The sequence below is a fragment of the Triturus cristatus genome, chromosome 12 (assembly GCF_964204655.1).
Source record: "Triturus cristatus chromosome 12, aTriCri1.1, whole genome shotgun sequence".
Classification (NCBI taxonomy): Eukaryota; Metazoa; Chordata; class Amphibia; order Caudata; family Salamandridae; genus Triturus; species Triturus cristatus.
In genome coordinates this window covers 732,474,293-732,488,683 of record NC_140595.1, presented here as the reverse complement: position 1 = coordinate 732,488,683, position 14,391 = coordinate 732,474,293, and the positions used below count along the sequence as shown (strand labels likewise).

The 14,391-nt window shown below is 49.4% G+C and overlaps 1 protein-coding gene across 1 annotated transcript in view; it reads right to left on the bottom strand.

Annotated features, from left to right (window-relative positions):
* Positions 1-14,391, bottom strand: part of STAG3 (STAG3 cohesin complex component) — a 1,816,020-nt gene that overhangs the window by 1,239,373 nt on the left and 562,256 nt on the right. The window lies entirely within an intron of this gene.

Genomic DNA, 14,391 nt, shown 5'->3' with positions numbered 1-14,391 from the left:
GTTTTGTCTGTTGAATTGTTGATCCTTTTACCAAAAATTGTTTAACTGATTAAATCACGGTCATTCATCGCATCTACTAACAGGTGTTGTCATAATTTCATATACAATGTCGACACATGTGCTCTCTGACATATTGTAAACTATTTCCACTATGACTTTCCTTTGTGTACAGATATTATCGTATCAGCTCCAGAATTTCCCATAGGGCATTTCACAAACGTGGTTCCAGCAAATAAATGCAGTACTTAACCATTTTCCGTGGGGAGGTGGTGTGGTTTGAGTAGCTCTCTGCACTTGCATTCAGTCTATTTTCTATGGGGGTATAGCCACAGTGAATGTGTATTCCTGCTATGCCACCTCTCCCCTACTTATCAACGAATGGTGGTACAGTGAGCAGACCAACCCGGCATATGCTGTGGAGAAATGAGCAATGGGCAGTCAGTCAGTACTGGACTTCCTTTATAGTCATGCAGGCACAGAACACTTACACCCAGAGACCAGGGTGGTCGTTTAATGATTGTGACAGATTGTCCGGAGGCTGGGCTGGTGGGGTAGGCTGACCCAGGAGACGCCACTATGGTATGGAATGTTTATACGTCAAGTGGCAGTGATGCTGGGTTTCGAGCCTGGGACCTAATCGGCTTGTCCATGCTGGGTGACATTGTGAAGGGGGCAGTGCTTAAATCCTTCCAACAATTGCAAGAGGAGTACCAGCTTTACCATAGCCAATTATTCAAGTATCTACAATTCAGACATGCTCTAACCCTTATATAAGGGACATTGCAGATTTGCCAGAGTTCAGTCCATTAGAAGGTAGGCTCTTGATGGGAGATCTGGGCGCTCATAAGATCTGACAAATGTATCAAACTCTGATTACACACAGCCTCACCACCCTGGGGGCACTACGGACTGCCTGGGAGGGAGACACTGAAGACTTAAATGACGATGATTGGACTAAGGCCCTAGTGGGACCCCGAAATGCCTCTGTCTCCTCACACCACCACCTGATTCAATTTAAATATCTACATCGAGCCTACTACACTAGGAACTGCATTTGGCGGATGGGGGTGATCTACTCTCCTGTGTGCCTCCGCTGTGGAGGAGGGGTACCCAGAGCCTAACCATGAAAGACACACTGCGTGCAGTTCAGTCACTAACATATGTTACTGATAGACCAGGCATGATGCATTTGAACCCAGTAGACTTCAGTGGGGACACCATTCCCTTGCACACAGGAAAAATAATTGGAAAGAATTTGTCAACTGATGAAAAAGGGAGCAGAATACCGGAACCAGGATACAAGGCATGGAAAGAAAGAAACTGATGATGTGCAGGGGTGGTGCTTATATGCAGCCCTGTTTTATTGCCTCTGGGATGGAACAAAGGCAAGTGTGGAGCCTTATGGTGCCACCTAGCAACGTGCAGGACACTGCTGTAAAAACTTGCAGATCCATCTGGCACCTAGGGAATATTCTATAGGCAAGGAATGGCAGGCTAGAAATACCCATCAGCAAATTGTATATTGCGAGTCATTTCAATTCCAGAATGCGCATACAAGTGCAGGGAATCAGAAGATGTTAATAATGTTATGTTAATTGGATTTGTTAAGCACAGTACGAATCACCCGGGAAGGGGTCCCTCTGCACAGCCGCAAATAAACAGGAAGACCGAGTTATAGAAAGAGTCAGAAAAGCTACGTTTTGAACAATTTTTCCTAATGCCGGCAATATCTGGGCAGGACCAAATATGTAAAGGCAATATGTTCCAGTGATGGGGAGCAAGGTAGGTGAAAGATCTCCCAACATATCTGCAATTACGTATACGGTATATCTTTTGCAGATAGAGAGATGTTACCATACAGAGAATTGTGAACTAGGCTAAGGGGTTTCAATAGAGAACGTTTTCACACTGGCAGCCACTGCAGGGATTTCAGAGTGGGTTCGGGAGGGGTGCGAGGAAAGAGTTTAAAGACCAGTCGTTTACTGAACCTCCTAAAGTCTGAACAAAAGTGTCTCATGTGCTGCAACTATAGAGGAGTTTCCGTAGTCTAGGCGGCATACAATCAGTGCCTGATTGTGGTTTTCCTGGTTTGGAGGGCAACCATTGGAATGCCTTCCTGAGCAGTTAAATCATCCCAAAGCAGGCACCATAGGTGGAGCCAGCCTCCTCTCAGGGAAAGATTCTCATCTATCGGGATGCCCAGATTTTGCACTACCTTTTTAGGGAGGGGGCTGTGCCTAGTTCTGGGAGCCACCAGCCATCTGCCCCGCGAGCATGGGCCTTACTGTAAAGCAGAATCGTAGTATTATCACTGTTAAGTTGTAAGCAGCTCACCATCAAGAGAGCTAGCTTCCTCATACAATCACTAAACCTGCTTCTACGCTAAATGCTGTATGTTGTCAGATTACACCCACAACGTATATTGAAACAGCTAAAGGTAGTTATTCTAATACAGAAATGGGTGTGTAAATAGATAAAATGATAGATCTAACAAGATTTTAAAGTTACTTTAAGCTTAGGTTACTGGAAATCCCAGTGGCCTGAATTGCTAAGAATGATAGATATGTTGCTAAGGCATATCATTTCACCAATGCAAGTTTTGTTCAAATTGTCCATGTAAAGTTACTTAAGATGTCTTTGCTTTTTGAGTCTACCACCTGCAGCCTATCCTGACACCAGACATTATGAGGTAGTGGATGTAGTCCTGGGTCTATGCTCGCTCTAATCTGTTCCCCTTTCTTTGGATCTACAACTGGCTCATGTTCTGTCTGGAATATGTGCTCACTGTGGCCAGTGAGATGGAGGGAAAAAAAGAATAGGTATTTATCTGTTGTCTTACTTCTCCTCAAGGGGGAATCTTCATTATAGGCATAAGCACTGAACTGTCCCATAGGGGGCAGATATATGGACACTGGAAAGATTGCCTTCCATCCTAACGGATAGGCTCAAATAGGGGACATATTAGTTTAGAAAGGACTACATTAAGCACCCAAGGAGGTGATGGTCTCCTTAAGGGATGGTAAACCTGAATCTCTGCTCCACAACAGGGATTTTTGAAAAAAAACAGGTTAGTAAAGAATATTTTTCTGTAGGTGGCAATGACTACATAGCTGTACCCTTAACAAAAATGCAGACCAGGCTTTGCAAAATCAAGAAGGTAAGGTAGCAACTTTCTCTAGACATTTGGTGGTATCAATGATTTTCTGGATAGATTTTCTGTCGAACCTCTATCATTTCCAGAAGAAATGTTCGAGGATTGACTCCTCACTTGATTCAAAATTTTCATGCAATATGTGGAAGATTTTAATGTCCATAATGCGTGAGTTCGGAAGCCAAGCTGCCAAAATCAACAATGGAAGGTAGAGATGCAGGATCTGGCCTCAAATTTGAATAGGAGATCCGGTCTGCACAGCAGTCTTTTGTGTAGTTGTCCAGAGGGGTGTAGAAGATCAACGTGCCACGACTGGCATGGCTACTATGGAGGGACAATCATCCTTATCTTGTCTCATTATCTTGGCCAGTACTGATGGGATCAGTTGAAATCATCTAGGCTTCTAAAGACAGAGATATGGATTAAGTGGTCTTTGTTGATATAATGATTCATAATAATATTGCCTATAGAACAGTGTCAGTTGGAAAGAATATAGAGGGCAGGATGAACTGACCTCAACAACAGCAGTTTGAAGAGTCAAGTCTCTCGACCACGTTCCCAAACCTGAATTTCATCTAAGTGGACTCCTCAATCCAACAAAGGCATCAGTCACTAGGGTCTTCGCAGCAGTGATGAACGAACACCCATCAGGTGATTGGTTGATAAGCACCGCCAATGGAGGTAGTCAACTGTATAGTGAGAAAGAGTTTAACTCGCTCTCCAACTGCCCAAGAGTTCAAACAACTGATGTTTTAAGCACAGTTGTAGCAAATGTCCGTCTGCACATGAAACTGTTACAAGAAACATGCTAGTGCGCCCAGAAATTAAGATATTTGACAGTCCATGGGTGTTTCATCTTTAGATGTGTCCAACACTTCAAACAAATAGAACAGAGTCTCCAATCAGTGGTGGTGATTGCAGGCTTGAAGTCTGCTCACAGGCCATGAATACCTTGGACTGGATTTGCTGTACAGTGTTTGTGATTTACTTTGATGAACAATAATAAAACACAGAAAGTGGCATGCTTTATCCATGCCTTTATAAAAATCGTCCATGTAGTGACAGATGAAAATTCCCATCTTTTTAAAATATTCCACCACCACGGTCATGCTGATTTCAAGTGCAAAAGTAGTACTCTGTTGTAAGAGTACCTTGCCCACCAGAAATCTCAGGAATTTTTGGTGTTTCCGTAGGATGGGGATGTGCAAATGTGCATCGTGAGGATCTATGGCACACATCCAATCCCCTTGATGAACAAGTTACTTACCTTCGGTAACGATGTATCTGCAAGAAACATTAGTTAGTTAGATTCCTCACCTTAGAATATCCCCAGGCGTCAGGCTGGATCCGGAAAGATTTTTGTAGCAATACCCCTTGCACGTCGGTAGGCATCGTCTGCGGCTCCGCGTCAGTCATCGGCGTCGTGCGCCGGAATGACGACGGAGTACTTAGACGCCGCCCTCGCGCGCTGACGTCCGTTCTTATGCATAGCTTTCTGCGCCAGGGACGCTGAGCCATGCAAGAGACCGACACTGGTGCCAAAAAATCTAGGGCCCTGAAAGGGAGAACCTTAACCCTAGATGTCGGTTCGCAGAACGGGGAGGTTGGGTGGGTCGGTGAAGAATCGAACTAACTAATGTTTTACAGATACATCGTTACCGAAGGTAAGTAACTTGTTCATCTGAAAGAAACACGTTAGTTAGATTACTCACCTTAGAATAGATACCCCAGCAATACCAACCCCAGAGGTGGGCCTGCGAACCAAGATCACACCAGAAAGTCCTGGAGAACAGAACGGCCAAAGAAGCCATCTCTCCGGACTTGGCTGTCCAGGCAATAGTGCTTGGCAAACGTGTGCAGAGAAGCCCACGTTGCCGCCTGACAGATGTCCTGCAAGGGGACTCCCCGTCCCAGGGCAGTTGTTGCCGCTGTGGCCCAAGTGGAATGGGCTCTCAGCCCAACAGGAGGGACCTTTTTCGCCAAGGAATAGCAGATCTTAATACACAACACGACCCATCGCAAGATGGTCCGCTTGTGTACAGCTTTACCCTTCTTAGCACCTACATATCCAACAAAAAGTTGGTCGTCCACCCGGAACGGTTTTGTGCGGTCCAAATAAAAGGACAGCGCACGTTTTGGGTCCAGACAGTGGAGCCTCTCTTCATCTTTTGAAGGATGCGGAGGCGGAAAGAAGGTGGGCAGCGTGACAGATTGCCCGATGTGAAAGGGAGTCACGACTTTAGGAAGGAAAGAAGGACGTGTCCGGAGGACAACCTTCTCCGGATGAACCGAAAGGAAGGTAGGCTTTGCTGACAGAGCCTGGAGCTCACTCACCCGCCTAGCGGAGGTGATAGCCACCAGGAAGGCAATTTTCAGAGTCAGTAGACGAAGTGGACAGTTGTGAAGGGGCTCAAAGGGAGCCCACATCAGAAAAGTGAGAACAAGGTTCAAGTCCCACTGAGGCATTACGAAGGGGACAGGAGGGAACATATTAGTAATGCCCTTCAGAAAACGGGAGACAACAGGGGACTTGAAAAGAGAAGGCTGATCAGGAAGCCTTAAGAAAGCAGAGATTGCAGCAAGATAACCCTTCAAGGTGCCCAGAGCAGAGCCCTGCTGGGCCAAAGAAAGAGTAGAACCTCAGAAAGAGGGGCGGAAAGGGGATCTGTGCACCATGCCACAAATTTGTTCCACTGGCAGGCGTATACCGTCTTTGTGGAGGGACGCCTGGCTGCCAGAATGACATCACAGACTTCAGGAGGCAAGTCAAATGGCATCAACTGTCGCCGCTTAATCTCCATGCAAGGAGGTGGAGGCTGGACAGGTTCGGGTGTAGGACCGTCCCCTGCTGCTGCGACAGAAGGTCCTCCTGAAGAGGCAGACGTATCGGCGGATCGATGGACATACTGAGTAGCTCGGGATACCAGTACCTTCGTGCCCAATCCGGAGCTACCAAGATGACTTGGGCCCGGTCGCGCCTGATCTTCTTCAGCACTCTGGGCAGAAGTGGTATAGGCTGAAAGGCGTACAACAGACCGCAACTCCACTCGTGACGAAAAGCGTCTACGAGCGAGTGCCGCCTTGGAAATTCCAACGCGCAGAACTGCTGACATTGCGCGTTCTCTTTGGTGGCGAATAGATCTAACCAAGGCTCTCCCCACTGCAGAAAGAGACTTTGCGCCACGTCAGAGTTCAGACGCCATTCGTGATCCATCATGCACCGGCGGCTGAGTTCGTCTGCTCTGGCGTTCAGAGAGTCCGCGAGATGTTGAACCACCAGGGTGATGCCCTGATGTTCCAGCAATGTCCAGAGGCGCAGAGCCTCCTGACAAAGGGTCCAGGACCCCACCCCACCCTGTTTGTTGCAATACCACATGGCGGTGGTGTTGTCCGTGAACACCTGCACGACACTTCCCCGGACAGAGGGAAGGATGGCTTTTAGTGCAAGTCGGATCGCCCTCAGCTCCAAGAGGTTGATATGGAGCCAAGTCTCCGCTGGAGACCAGAGTCCTCTGATCTCCGCCTCTCCCATATGGCCCCCCCATCCCAGGAGGGACACATCCGTCACTACGACATGCTCCGGTTGGGGTAGGGAGAGGGATCTGCCGCTGACCCAATCGCGATTCGAGAGCCACCACTGCAGCTGGTTCGCAGTGCCCTCCGAAATCAAGATGTGGTCGGACAGGTTGCCTCGATGCTGGGCCCACTGAAACTTCAGGTCCCACTGCAGAGCCCGCATCCGCCACCTGGCGTGAGGTACCAACAGGATGCAGGAGGCCATCAGCCCCAGAAACCGCAGCACCAACCTGACCGAAACCCAGGACAGAGGCCGGAAGATGGAAATCAGGGCCTGAATGTCCCGGACCCGCTGTTCCGGCGGATAGACCCGGAACTGCGCCGAATCGAGAACCACCCCAATGAAAAGGAGCTTTTGGGAGGGACTCAGGTGTGACTTCGGCACATTGATGGAGAACCCCAGCGAGTGCATGAGGTCGGCCGTAGTCTGGAGGTGGGAGACGACTTGCTGGGGCGAGCCCGCCTTCAACAACCAGTCATCGAGATAGGGGAAGACTGGGGCCCCTGATCTGCGCAGATGAGCTGCGACCACCGCCATCACTTTCTTTCGTGAACACCCGAGGGGCACTGGTGAGGCCGAAGGGGAGCACGGTGAACTGAAAGTGCTCCTGACCCACCGTGAACCGCAGGTAACGCCGGTGGGCCGGCAGGACGGGGATGTGGAAATAAGCGTCCTGCAAGTCCAACGCTACCATCCAGTCTCCAGGGTCTAGGGCAGCCAGAACCTGAGCTAAGGTGAGCATCTTGAAACGGTCCTTCCGGAGGAAGGCGTTGACGCTCCTGAGATCCAAGATCGGGCGTAGGACCCCTTTGCCCTTCTTGGGAACCAGAACGTAGTGGGAATAGCAACCACGACCTACTTCCGGACCAGGAACGCGCTCGACGGCCTCTTTGGCCAAGAGAGCCGAAACTTCCTCTCGTAGAAGATGCAAATGATCCCCGACATACGGTGGTTCAGCGGTGGCATGGCTGGAGGGGTCGTCTCGAAGGGGAGGGAGTAGCCCCTTCGGACGATTTGAAGCACCCACCTGTCCGACGTGATGGAGCGCCAGTGGAGCAGGTGATGGCGAACTCTGCCGCCCACTGGCGTTGAATGGGCCTGAAAGCTCGGACTAGGAGGGCTTTGAGGCGGATGCTGCCGGGGTAGATGTGGACTGACCGGCACGTTGACCTCCAGTACCGCCTCGGCGGAGTCCGCGACCGCGTGCAGGTTGGTTCTGCGGCCGGTGGCTGGGCGGACGTGAGGTGGCGCCCCTTCCTTGGCCACGAAAGGGACGAAAGGCGGAAGTTTGCGGCCGCGGGGCCGAAAGACCCAAGGACTTGGCCGTGGCCCGGGAGTCCTTGAACCGAGCCAGCGCACTGTCCGCCTTCTCACCAAAAGGGCGAGTGCCATCAAAAGGCATGTCCATGAGGGAACTCTGGATATCCCCCGAAAATGACGTGGACCTCAGCCAGGCGTGACGCCGAAGCGCCACCGTGGTGGAAATCGCCCGACCCAGCGAGTCCGTGGTGTCAAGTCCACACCGAATGGCATGCCGTGCTGCATCTCGACCGTCAGCAAGTGCTTCAGCGAGCCGTGCCCGAGCCTCCACCGGGCACAAGGGCAGCACGTCCTCCACCGTATCCCACAGAGAGTGGGAATAACGGTCCAAAAGACAAGCGGTATTTAAAGACCGCAGCCCCAAACTCAGGGACGAGAACAGTTTCTTGCCAAACTGTTCCAATCTCTTGGATTCCCAATCCGGAGGAGCGGACGGGAAGGAGGATTGGGAGGTGGAGGCAACCAGACTCTCGGGGTGGGGTGTTGGGAGAGGAAACTAGGGTCGCCCGGAGCAGGGCAGTGGCGCCGGGCAACGTTCCGGTCCACAGGAGGAACTGTGGAGGGCTTGGACTAAGTGCCCTGTAGAACGTCAATGAGGGCCTCGTTAAACTGCAGCAGAAGCTCAGTGGAGCTTGCTGTCGGTTGAAGGACCTCTGTGAGGACGTTAGTCCTCACGGCCACAGCAGGCAACTCCAGCCCTAGGGCTTCGGCCGCCTTGCGCAGCACCACTGAAAAAGCTGCACCCTCCTCCGAGGACACAGTCGGAGGAGAGATGAAGCCAGCGTCTGGCGAAGTGTCCAGAACACTGGCATCCCCCAGTTCGTCTGCCCAGTCCTGTGCAAGTTGACCCTGGAGGGCCATAGGGTCCTCAGACCCCTCCCAGTCGCCTCCGTCTTCCGATTCCTGATAAACAGGAGGAACGATTGGAGCCGGACGGTAGATGAAATTGTCATCCATTGACGTCGGGAGCGGCGCCGGGTCCGGACCGGGGAACGGCATCGTCCGACTGAGATCCAGGCCTGGATCCCTCGGGGACCTGCGGCGTCGAGGCCGGACCTGTCGACGGCGCCAGGGCCGGAGCCGCCGGCACGCGAGGTTGGCCAGTCGAGCCTGCGGGGCCCGAAGGCGAGCCGGCAGGCGTCGATGGCGAAGTCAGGCTCCTCATGGCCGAGAGGAAGGCACTGACCTCCGCCGGAGTTGCGTCAGTCCCAGGGACCGGCGGGTATGGGGTCGGACGCGACTCTTGCGGCTCCGACGGAGCCGCGGGGGTGGAACCACCCGGATCCTCAGCCGAGTCACGCGACCGGCGAGGGGAGTCCGAAGAGCGATGTCGTCTCTTGGACTTTTTGGAGTGCTTCGACTTACCCGAAGAACCCGACGAGCGATGACGGTGGCTGCGGCTCCGCGGGCGGTCCTTGGACCTCCTCCTGGACCGGGACCGAGAGCGACGCGGAGCAGAGTGGCGAAGCTCGAGAAGCTTACGGGATCGCTTCCGTCTAGCTTTCGATGTCAAGGCCTTGCAATCGAGGCACGACTCCGCGTCATGGTCGGGCCCCAGGCAATACAGGCACCGGCGATGGTGATCCGTCACCGACATCAGGTGATGACAGGCGTCACAGGCCTTGAAACCAGGCATCCTACCGGCACCAGAGTAGAGTCGATAGACCAAAAGGAGTCCAAAAATGACCAGGGGTAAGCACTTCCCGGATCGGCGCTTACTGGCGCGGAAAAAAAGAACTGACGTCAGCGCGCGAGGGCGGCGTCTAAGTACTCCGACAACGTCATTCCGGCGCACGACGCCGACGACGGACGCGGAGCCGCAGACGACGCCTACCGACGCGCAAGGGGTATTGCTACAAAAATCTTTCCGGATCCAGCCTGACGCCTGGGGATATTCTAAGGTGAGGAATCTAACGTGTTTCTTTCAGATGGAATTGGTTTATCTGGTGAAGTGGCAGCACACAAAACTTTTGTTGTAATGAGGTCTAGAATTGGACAATAGTCTTTCTTTGGTCCTTTCTTTTGAACAGGAAAGGGAACGATACATTCCCTTTCCTTTTTGGGACTGGGGGACTATTTTAACTGGGTTTTTGGTAAGAAGTTTATGTTTATATTTGAGATTTGTAAAGCGCATGACAGGGTGACTATGCCAAATAAGAGATTACTTGGGGAATAACCAAGTCTTGAGTTCTTTCCTAAAGGCAAGTTCCTCTTCTATTAGTCTTATTCAGAGGGGCAAACCATTCCATAAATTTGGAACCACATGCGCAAATGATCTTCTACCCCATCTTGCTGCTTTAATTCTGGTGGTTCTAAGGAGTTGTTCTTGGGACAATCTTATGCGTCTGGTAGGGACATATGGGAGGACCTGTCCTCCAAGTTTAGCTTGGCGTTTGTTCTTTATTACTTTGTGTCAATACAAAGTGATTTAAATGTAATCCTTGCATCAACAGGAAGCCATTGGAGCAGTTTCAAAGTTTGCCTTACTGGTTAGTGATTTGGGATTTTGAGGAGAAGCTTAGCTGAAGTGTTTTGCAGACCTGGAGTATTTTTATAACATTTTGGAGAACCCACATAGAGAGAGTTACCATAATCCAGGCGGGAAACTATCAAGGCTTAAATAACTTTATGAAATTCTCTGGGATCAGTCTAGAATCTTCCTGATCATTTTAAGTAGCCTGAAGCAAGTGTCAGCCAGTTATTTTGCTTGGTAGTCCATTGTCGGGCCCAACCAGATTGGCAGATTCTTAATGGGGGATTTTGGAGCCAGAGTGTTACCCATACAGCTCGGCCAGCTGGTCAAAGGTTTGGGTATGTCATTATTACCTAGGATCATCAGTTCTATTAGCCATTTAGTTTCAAGCAGCAATTGGTCATCCAATTGGCTACTCTTTCCAAGCAAGGCACCAAGTACTGGTGTTCAAGATTTGGGCCGTTTGCAAAGGAAACCACCAACTGCTTGTCGTCTGCATACGAGACAGCCGATATACCAAACTCCTGAACAATTGTTGCCAACTGACATATGTAGAAATTAAACAGGGTGGGGTTGAGTGACGATCCCTGCAGCACTCCACATACAGGTACCAGACTATCAGAAGTGTGATGTAGTCTAGAGTAACTCTTAATGGTTAAGAAGTCTTTGTAAGGTTATATTAATGAACTCACATAACCTTTTTCAACAATGTTCAGCACCCATCACTCTTCTTTCCTTGCACTCTTATAGAGGATTGCTGATGCTTCTCCCTACCAGAGTGAACATAATAGGGTGGGGCAGCGAAGACACACTGCTTGGATGGATTTCCTGCGGCAAATGGTGTTTGGTGGCAGACTCATCCATTTGAGTAACGGGGTTGGAAGGACTTCGTTTTTTTCCCCTTTTTTTAAAGTTATTTTTAATTTCAAAGATAATCTGAATTGATGCGTAAAGTAACACTGTGCAATCAAGTTTTGCATAAGGACGTTGGATGTTGCTAGTTTGTGGTATTTCTGCAGCCATTGAGGGGCTTGAAACTTCTGTTAATGGGAATGGCAATCACCAGGTTTGAATGGATAGTTCTTGTCCTCAAGTTTCAAATACTCACAGCCATGATGGTCTCTAATTCTGCTCCCATGTACAGCATATGATCCTTTGTATGAGCCCCAAACAGAAGGCTTCCAAAGAATGATTTAAATTCCTCTGCTGAGCCTCTGGTTGCAAGCTGGTAAGGAGGAGCCATGAGCTCAATGAAGAACCAGCCCATGAGAGTAGCTATGGGCAGCACTAATAACTGGATAGTATCTACTGAAAATCCTGGAGAATCTTCCACAGGTACCCATCATACTATGGCACTGGCACTTGCAGTATTCATACCAACAGTTTAAGGTTTCTTTTGTTTTCAAATAGTAGATTTGAAGATGGCAAAGTGGATTAGTGAACTAACTGGAAGTTGGGTCCTCAGCATGCACTGCTGATAACCTCACATATCCCATACTCCATAACATGTTCCAAGACATCATTGACAACATAAATGCAACATCTGAAATAACAGCATTTATGACAACACTATGCATGGCGGCAGTGATGCAATACTTTAACTGGTTCAGTCAAGAACCTTTACGAATGGTTAGGTTTCTAGAAACAGACGCTGCAGGCAGCGGGCAGATAAAGAAAAAATTCAGAGCGCCAGTTTGATCACCTGTTCCCAATTTCTGCTTGGGATCTCAGCAGAATCACCAGTTGGATTTGCCTGCAGGCTGGTTCAGTGAGGAAAAGAGGGGCAAGAGCTGCGGGATTCAGGGTCCATAAAATGATGCGATCTTCCTGAAAAAACGTCCATACAACTTTTGTTCATGCTATGCATAATGAATGAATGAATGAAAAGACATTTGTAGAGCGCATGGCTACCCGGAAGTGTCCCAGCGCTAAGGAATTGATCAGTGACCAGGGGATGCGGTTAGGTAAATAGCAGAGTCTTTAATTTTTTACGAAAAGCTAGATGATTGTAAACTGTCCGGAGTTGGATAGGCAAAGAGTTCCAGAGCTTGGAGGCATTGTAGGAAAACAGTCTTCCTCCGCTTTTAGTCTTGTATATTCTGGGAACTTTTACCAGATGAAGAGTGTCGGACCTTAGTGCCCTAGTGGCTTTATAGCGACTAATAAGGGATGAGTTGATGGGAGCGCCTGTCCCATGTAATGTTTTGTGCACAATGCACAGAGACTTGAAGTTGATGCGATCCCGCACGGGGAGCCAGTGAAGGCATCTAATTGATGGCTTAGCCGATTGTCTGGATGAGGAGCCTGTAAGAATTCTTGCTGCGCAGTTCTGGACCAGTTGGAGGTTGGAAATGGCAGATGCCGGGGAGCCCAGATACAGAGCATTTCCATAGTCCAGTCGTGAGAGAATAAGGGACTGCACCATGACTCTCTTTGCTGAGGGGGGCAAAAGGGGAAGAACCTTGCGCGCTGTTCTCAGTAGTCCAAAACAGATGGCAGCAGTTTTCCTGGCCTGAACTCTGAAACTTAGGTCCTTGTCGAGCCAAATGCCCAGGCTCTTGATTTCAGTCTTGGGAGGAGGAGGGGGACCCATAACGGAGGGCCACATGAGAAGTGGCTGGAAGCAGTGAGGATTCCCTAGTACCATGATTTCAGTCTTTCCCCCATTTAATTTGAGCTGGGATAGATCCATCCATTTGGAGATTTCTTCCAGACAAGAGTGGAGTTTATTGGCGTGGGGATCGAGAAGATTCAGAGCCACCACTAGTTGAGTATCATCCGCATAGGTTACTATGCGGATGCCTAAGGGGGCTACAATGTCAGCCAGGGGTGACATATACACATTAAAGAGTCGGGCTAAGCGACGAGCCCTGTGGAACCCCACTAGGTAGAGGCATTGGGTGGGAAAGAATGTCTTCCTCAAAGACCTGAAAAGATCTTCCTTCTAGGAAGGAGCGAATCCATTGTAAGGCGATACCCGTGACGCCAATTTTCTTCAAGCGCTGGATGAGGGTTGCATGATTTACGGTATCAAATGCCGCGCTTAGGTCCAGGAGAATAATAGCAGCGGATCCTCCTACATCGAGAATTTTCCTACATTCCTCAGTGACTGCTAGCAGGGCGGTTTCTGTGCCCTGATGGGGGCGGAATCCAGTTTGTGATGGATGAAGGAGGTTGTTGGATTCAAGAAAATCGGAAAGGATAAGGTTGACACATTTTTCAGTTATTTTGCTAATGGCCGGGAGAAGGGATATGGGTCGGTAATTGCCTAAATCGGTAGGATCTAGGCTAGGTTTCTTCAGAAGGGCTCTGACCATAGCACTTTTCCAATTCAAGGGAACCACTTCTGAGCTGAGTGAAGAGTTAATCAGTTGGAGTATAATGGGGGCTAGTGTGTCGATTGCCTGTTTCAAAATATTCAGAGGAGCTGGGTGTTTAGGAGAGCCACTTTTTATGGAAATTAAAAGGGTCAAAAGCTGTTCCCGCGACAAAGGAGGAAAGGACTCAAGAGAGGGGGCGGTGTTAGGGAAGGGGCACAAGCTAGGCAAATTTTGCATTTCTGGGTCTAAATCTTTTTGTGGAAGGGAATCAACGATTGTTTTAACCTTGTCAAAGAAGAAATTTGCCAGTTTATTACAATGTTGTCCAGTAGGGTCTGACATGGTGCGCTGTGCCGGTAATTTCAGAAGTTTATTAACTATGGTAAAGGTTTGCCTTGATGAATTCTGAGCTTTAAGAATCCTGTCCTCGTAATAAGTGGACTGTGCTTTTTTGATCTCGGCTTTATACTTGTGAATAATTGATCGGTATTCAACTTTGTTTGACGGGAGGAAGTCTTTCCTCCACTGTCTTTCCTTTATTTTACATTAT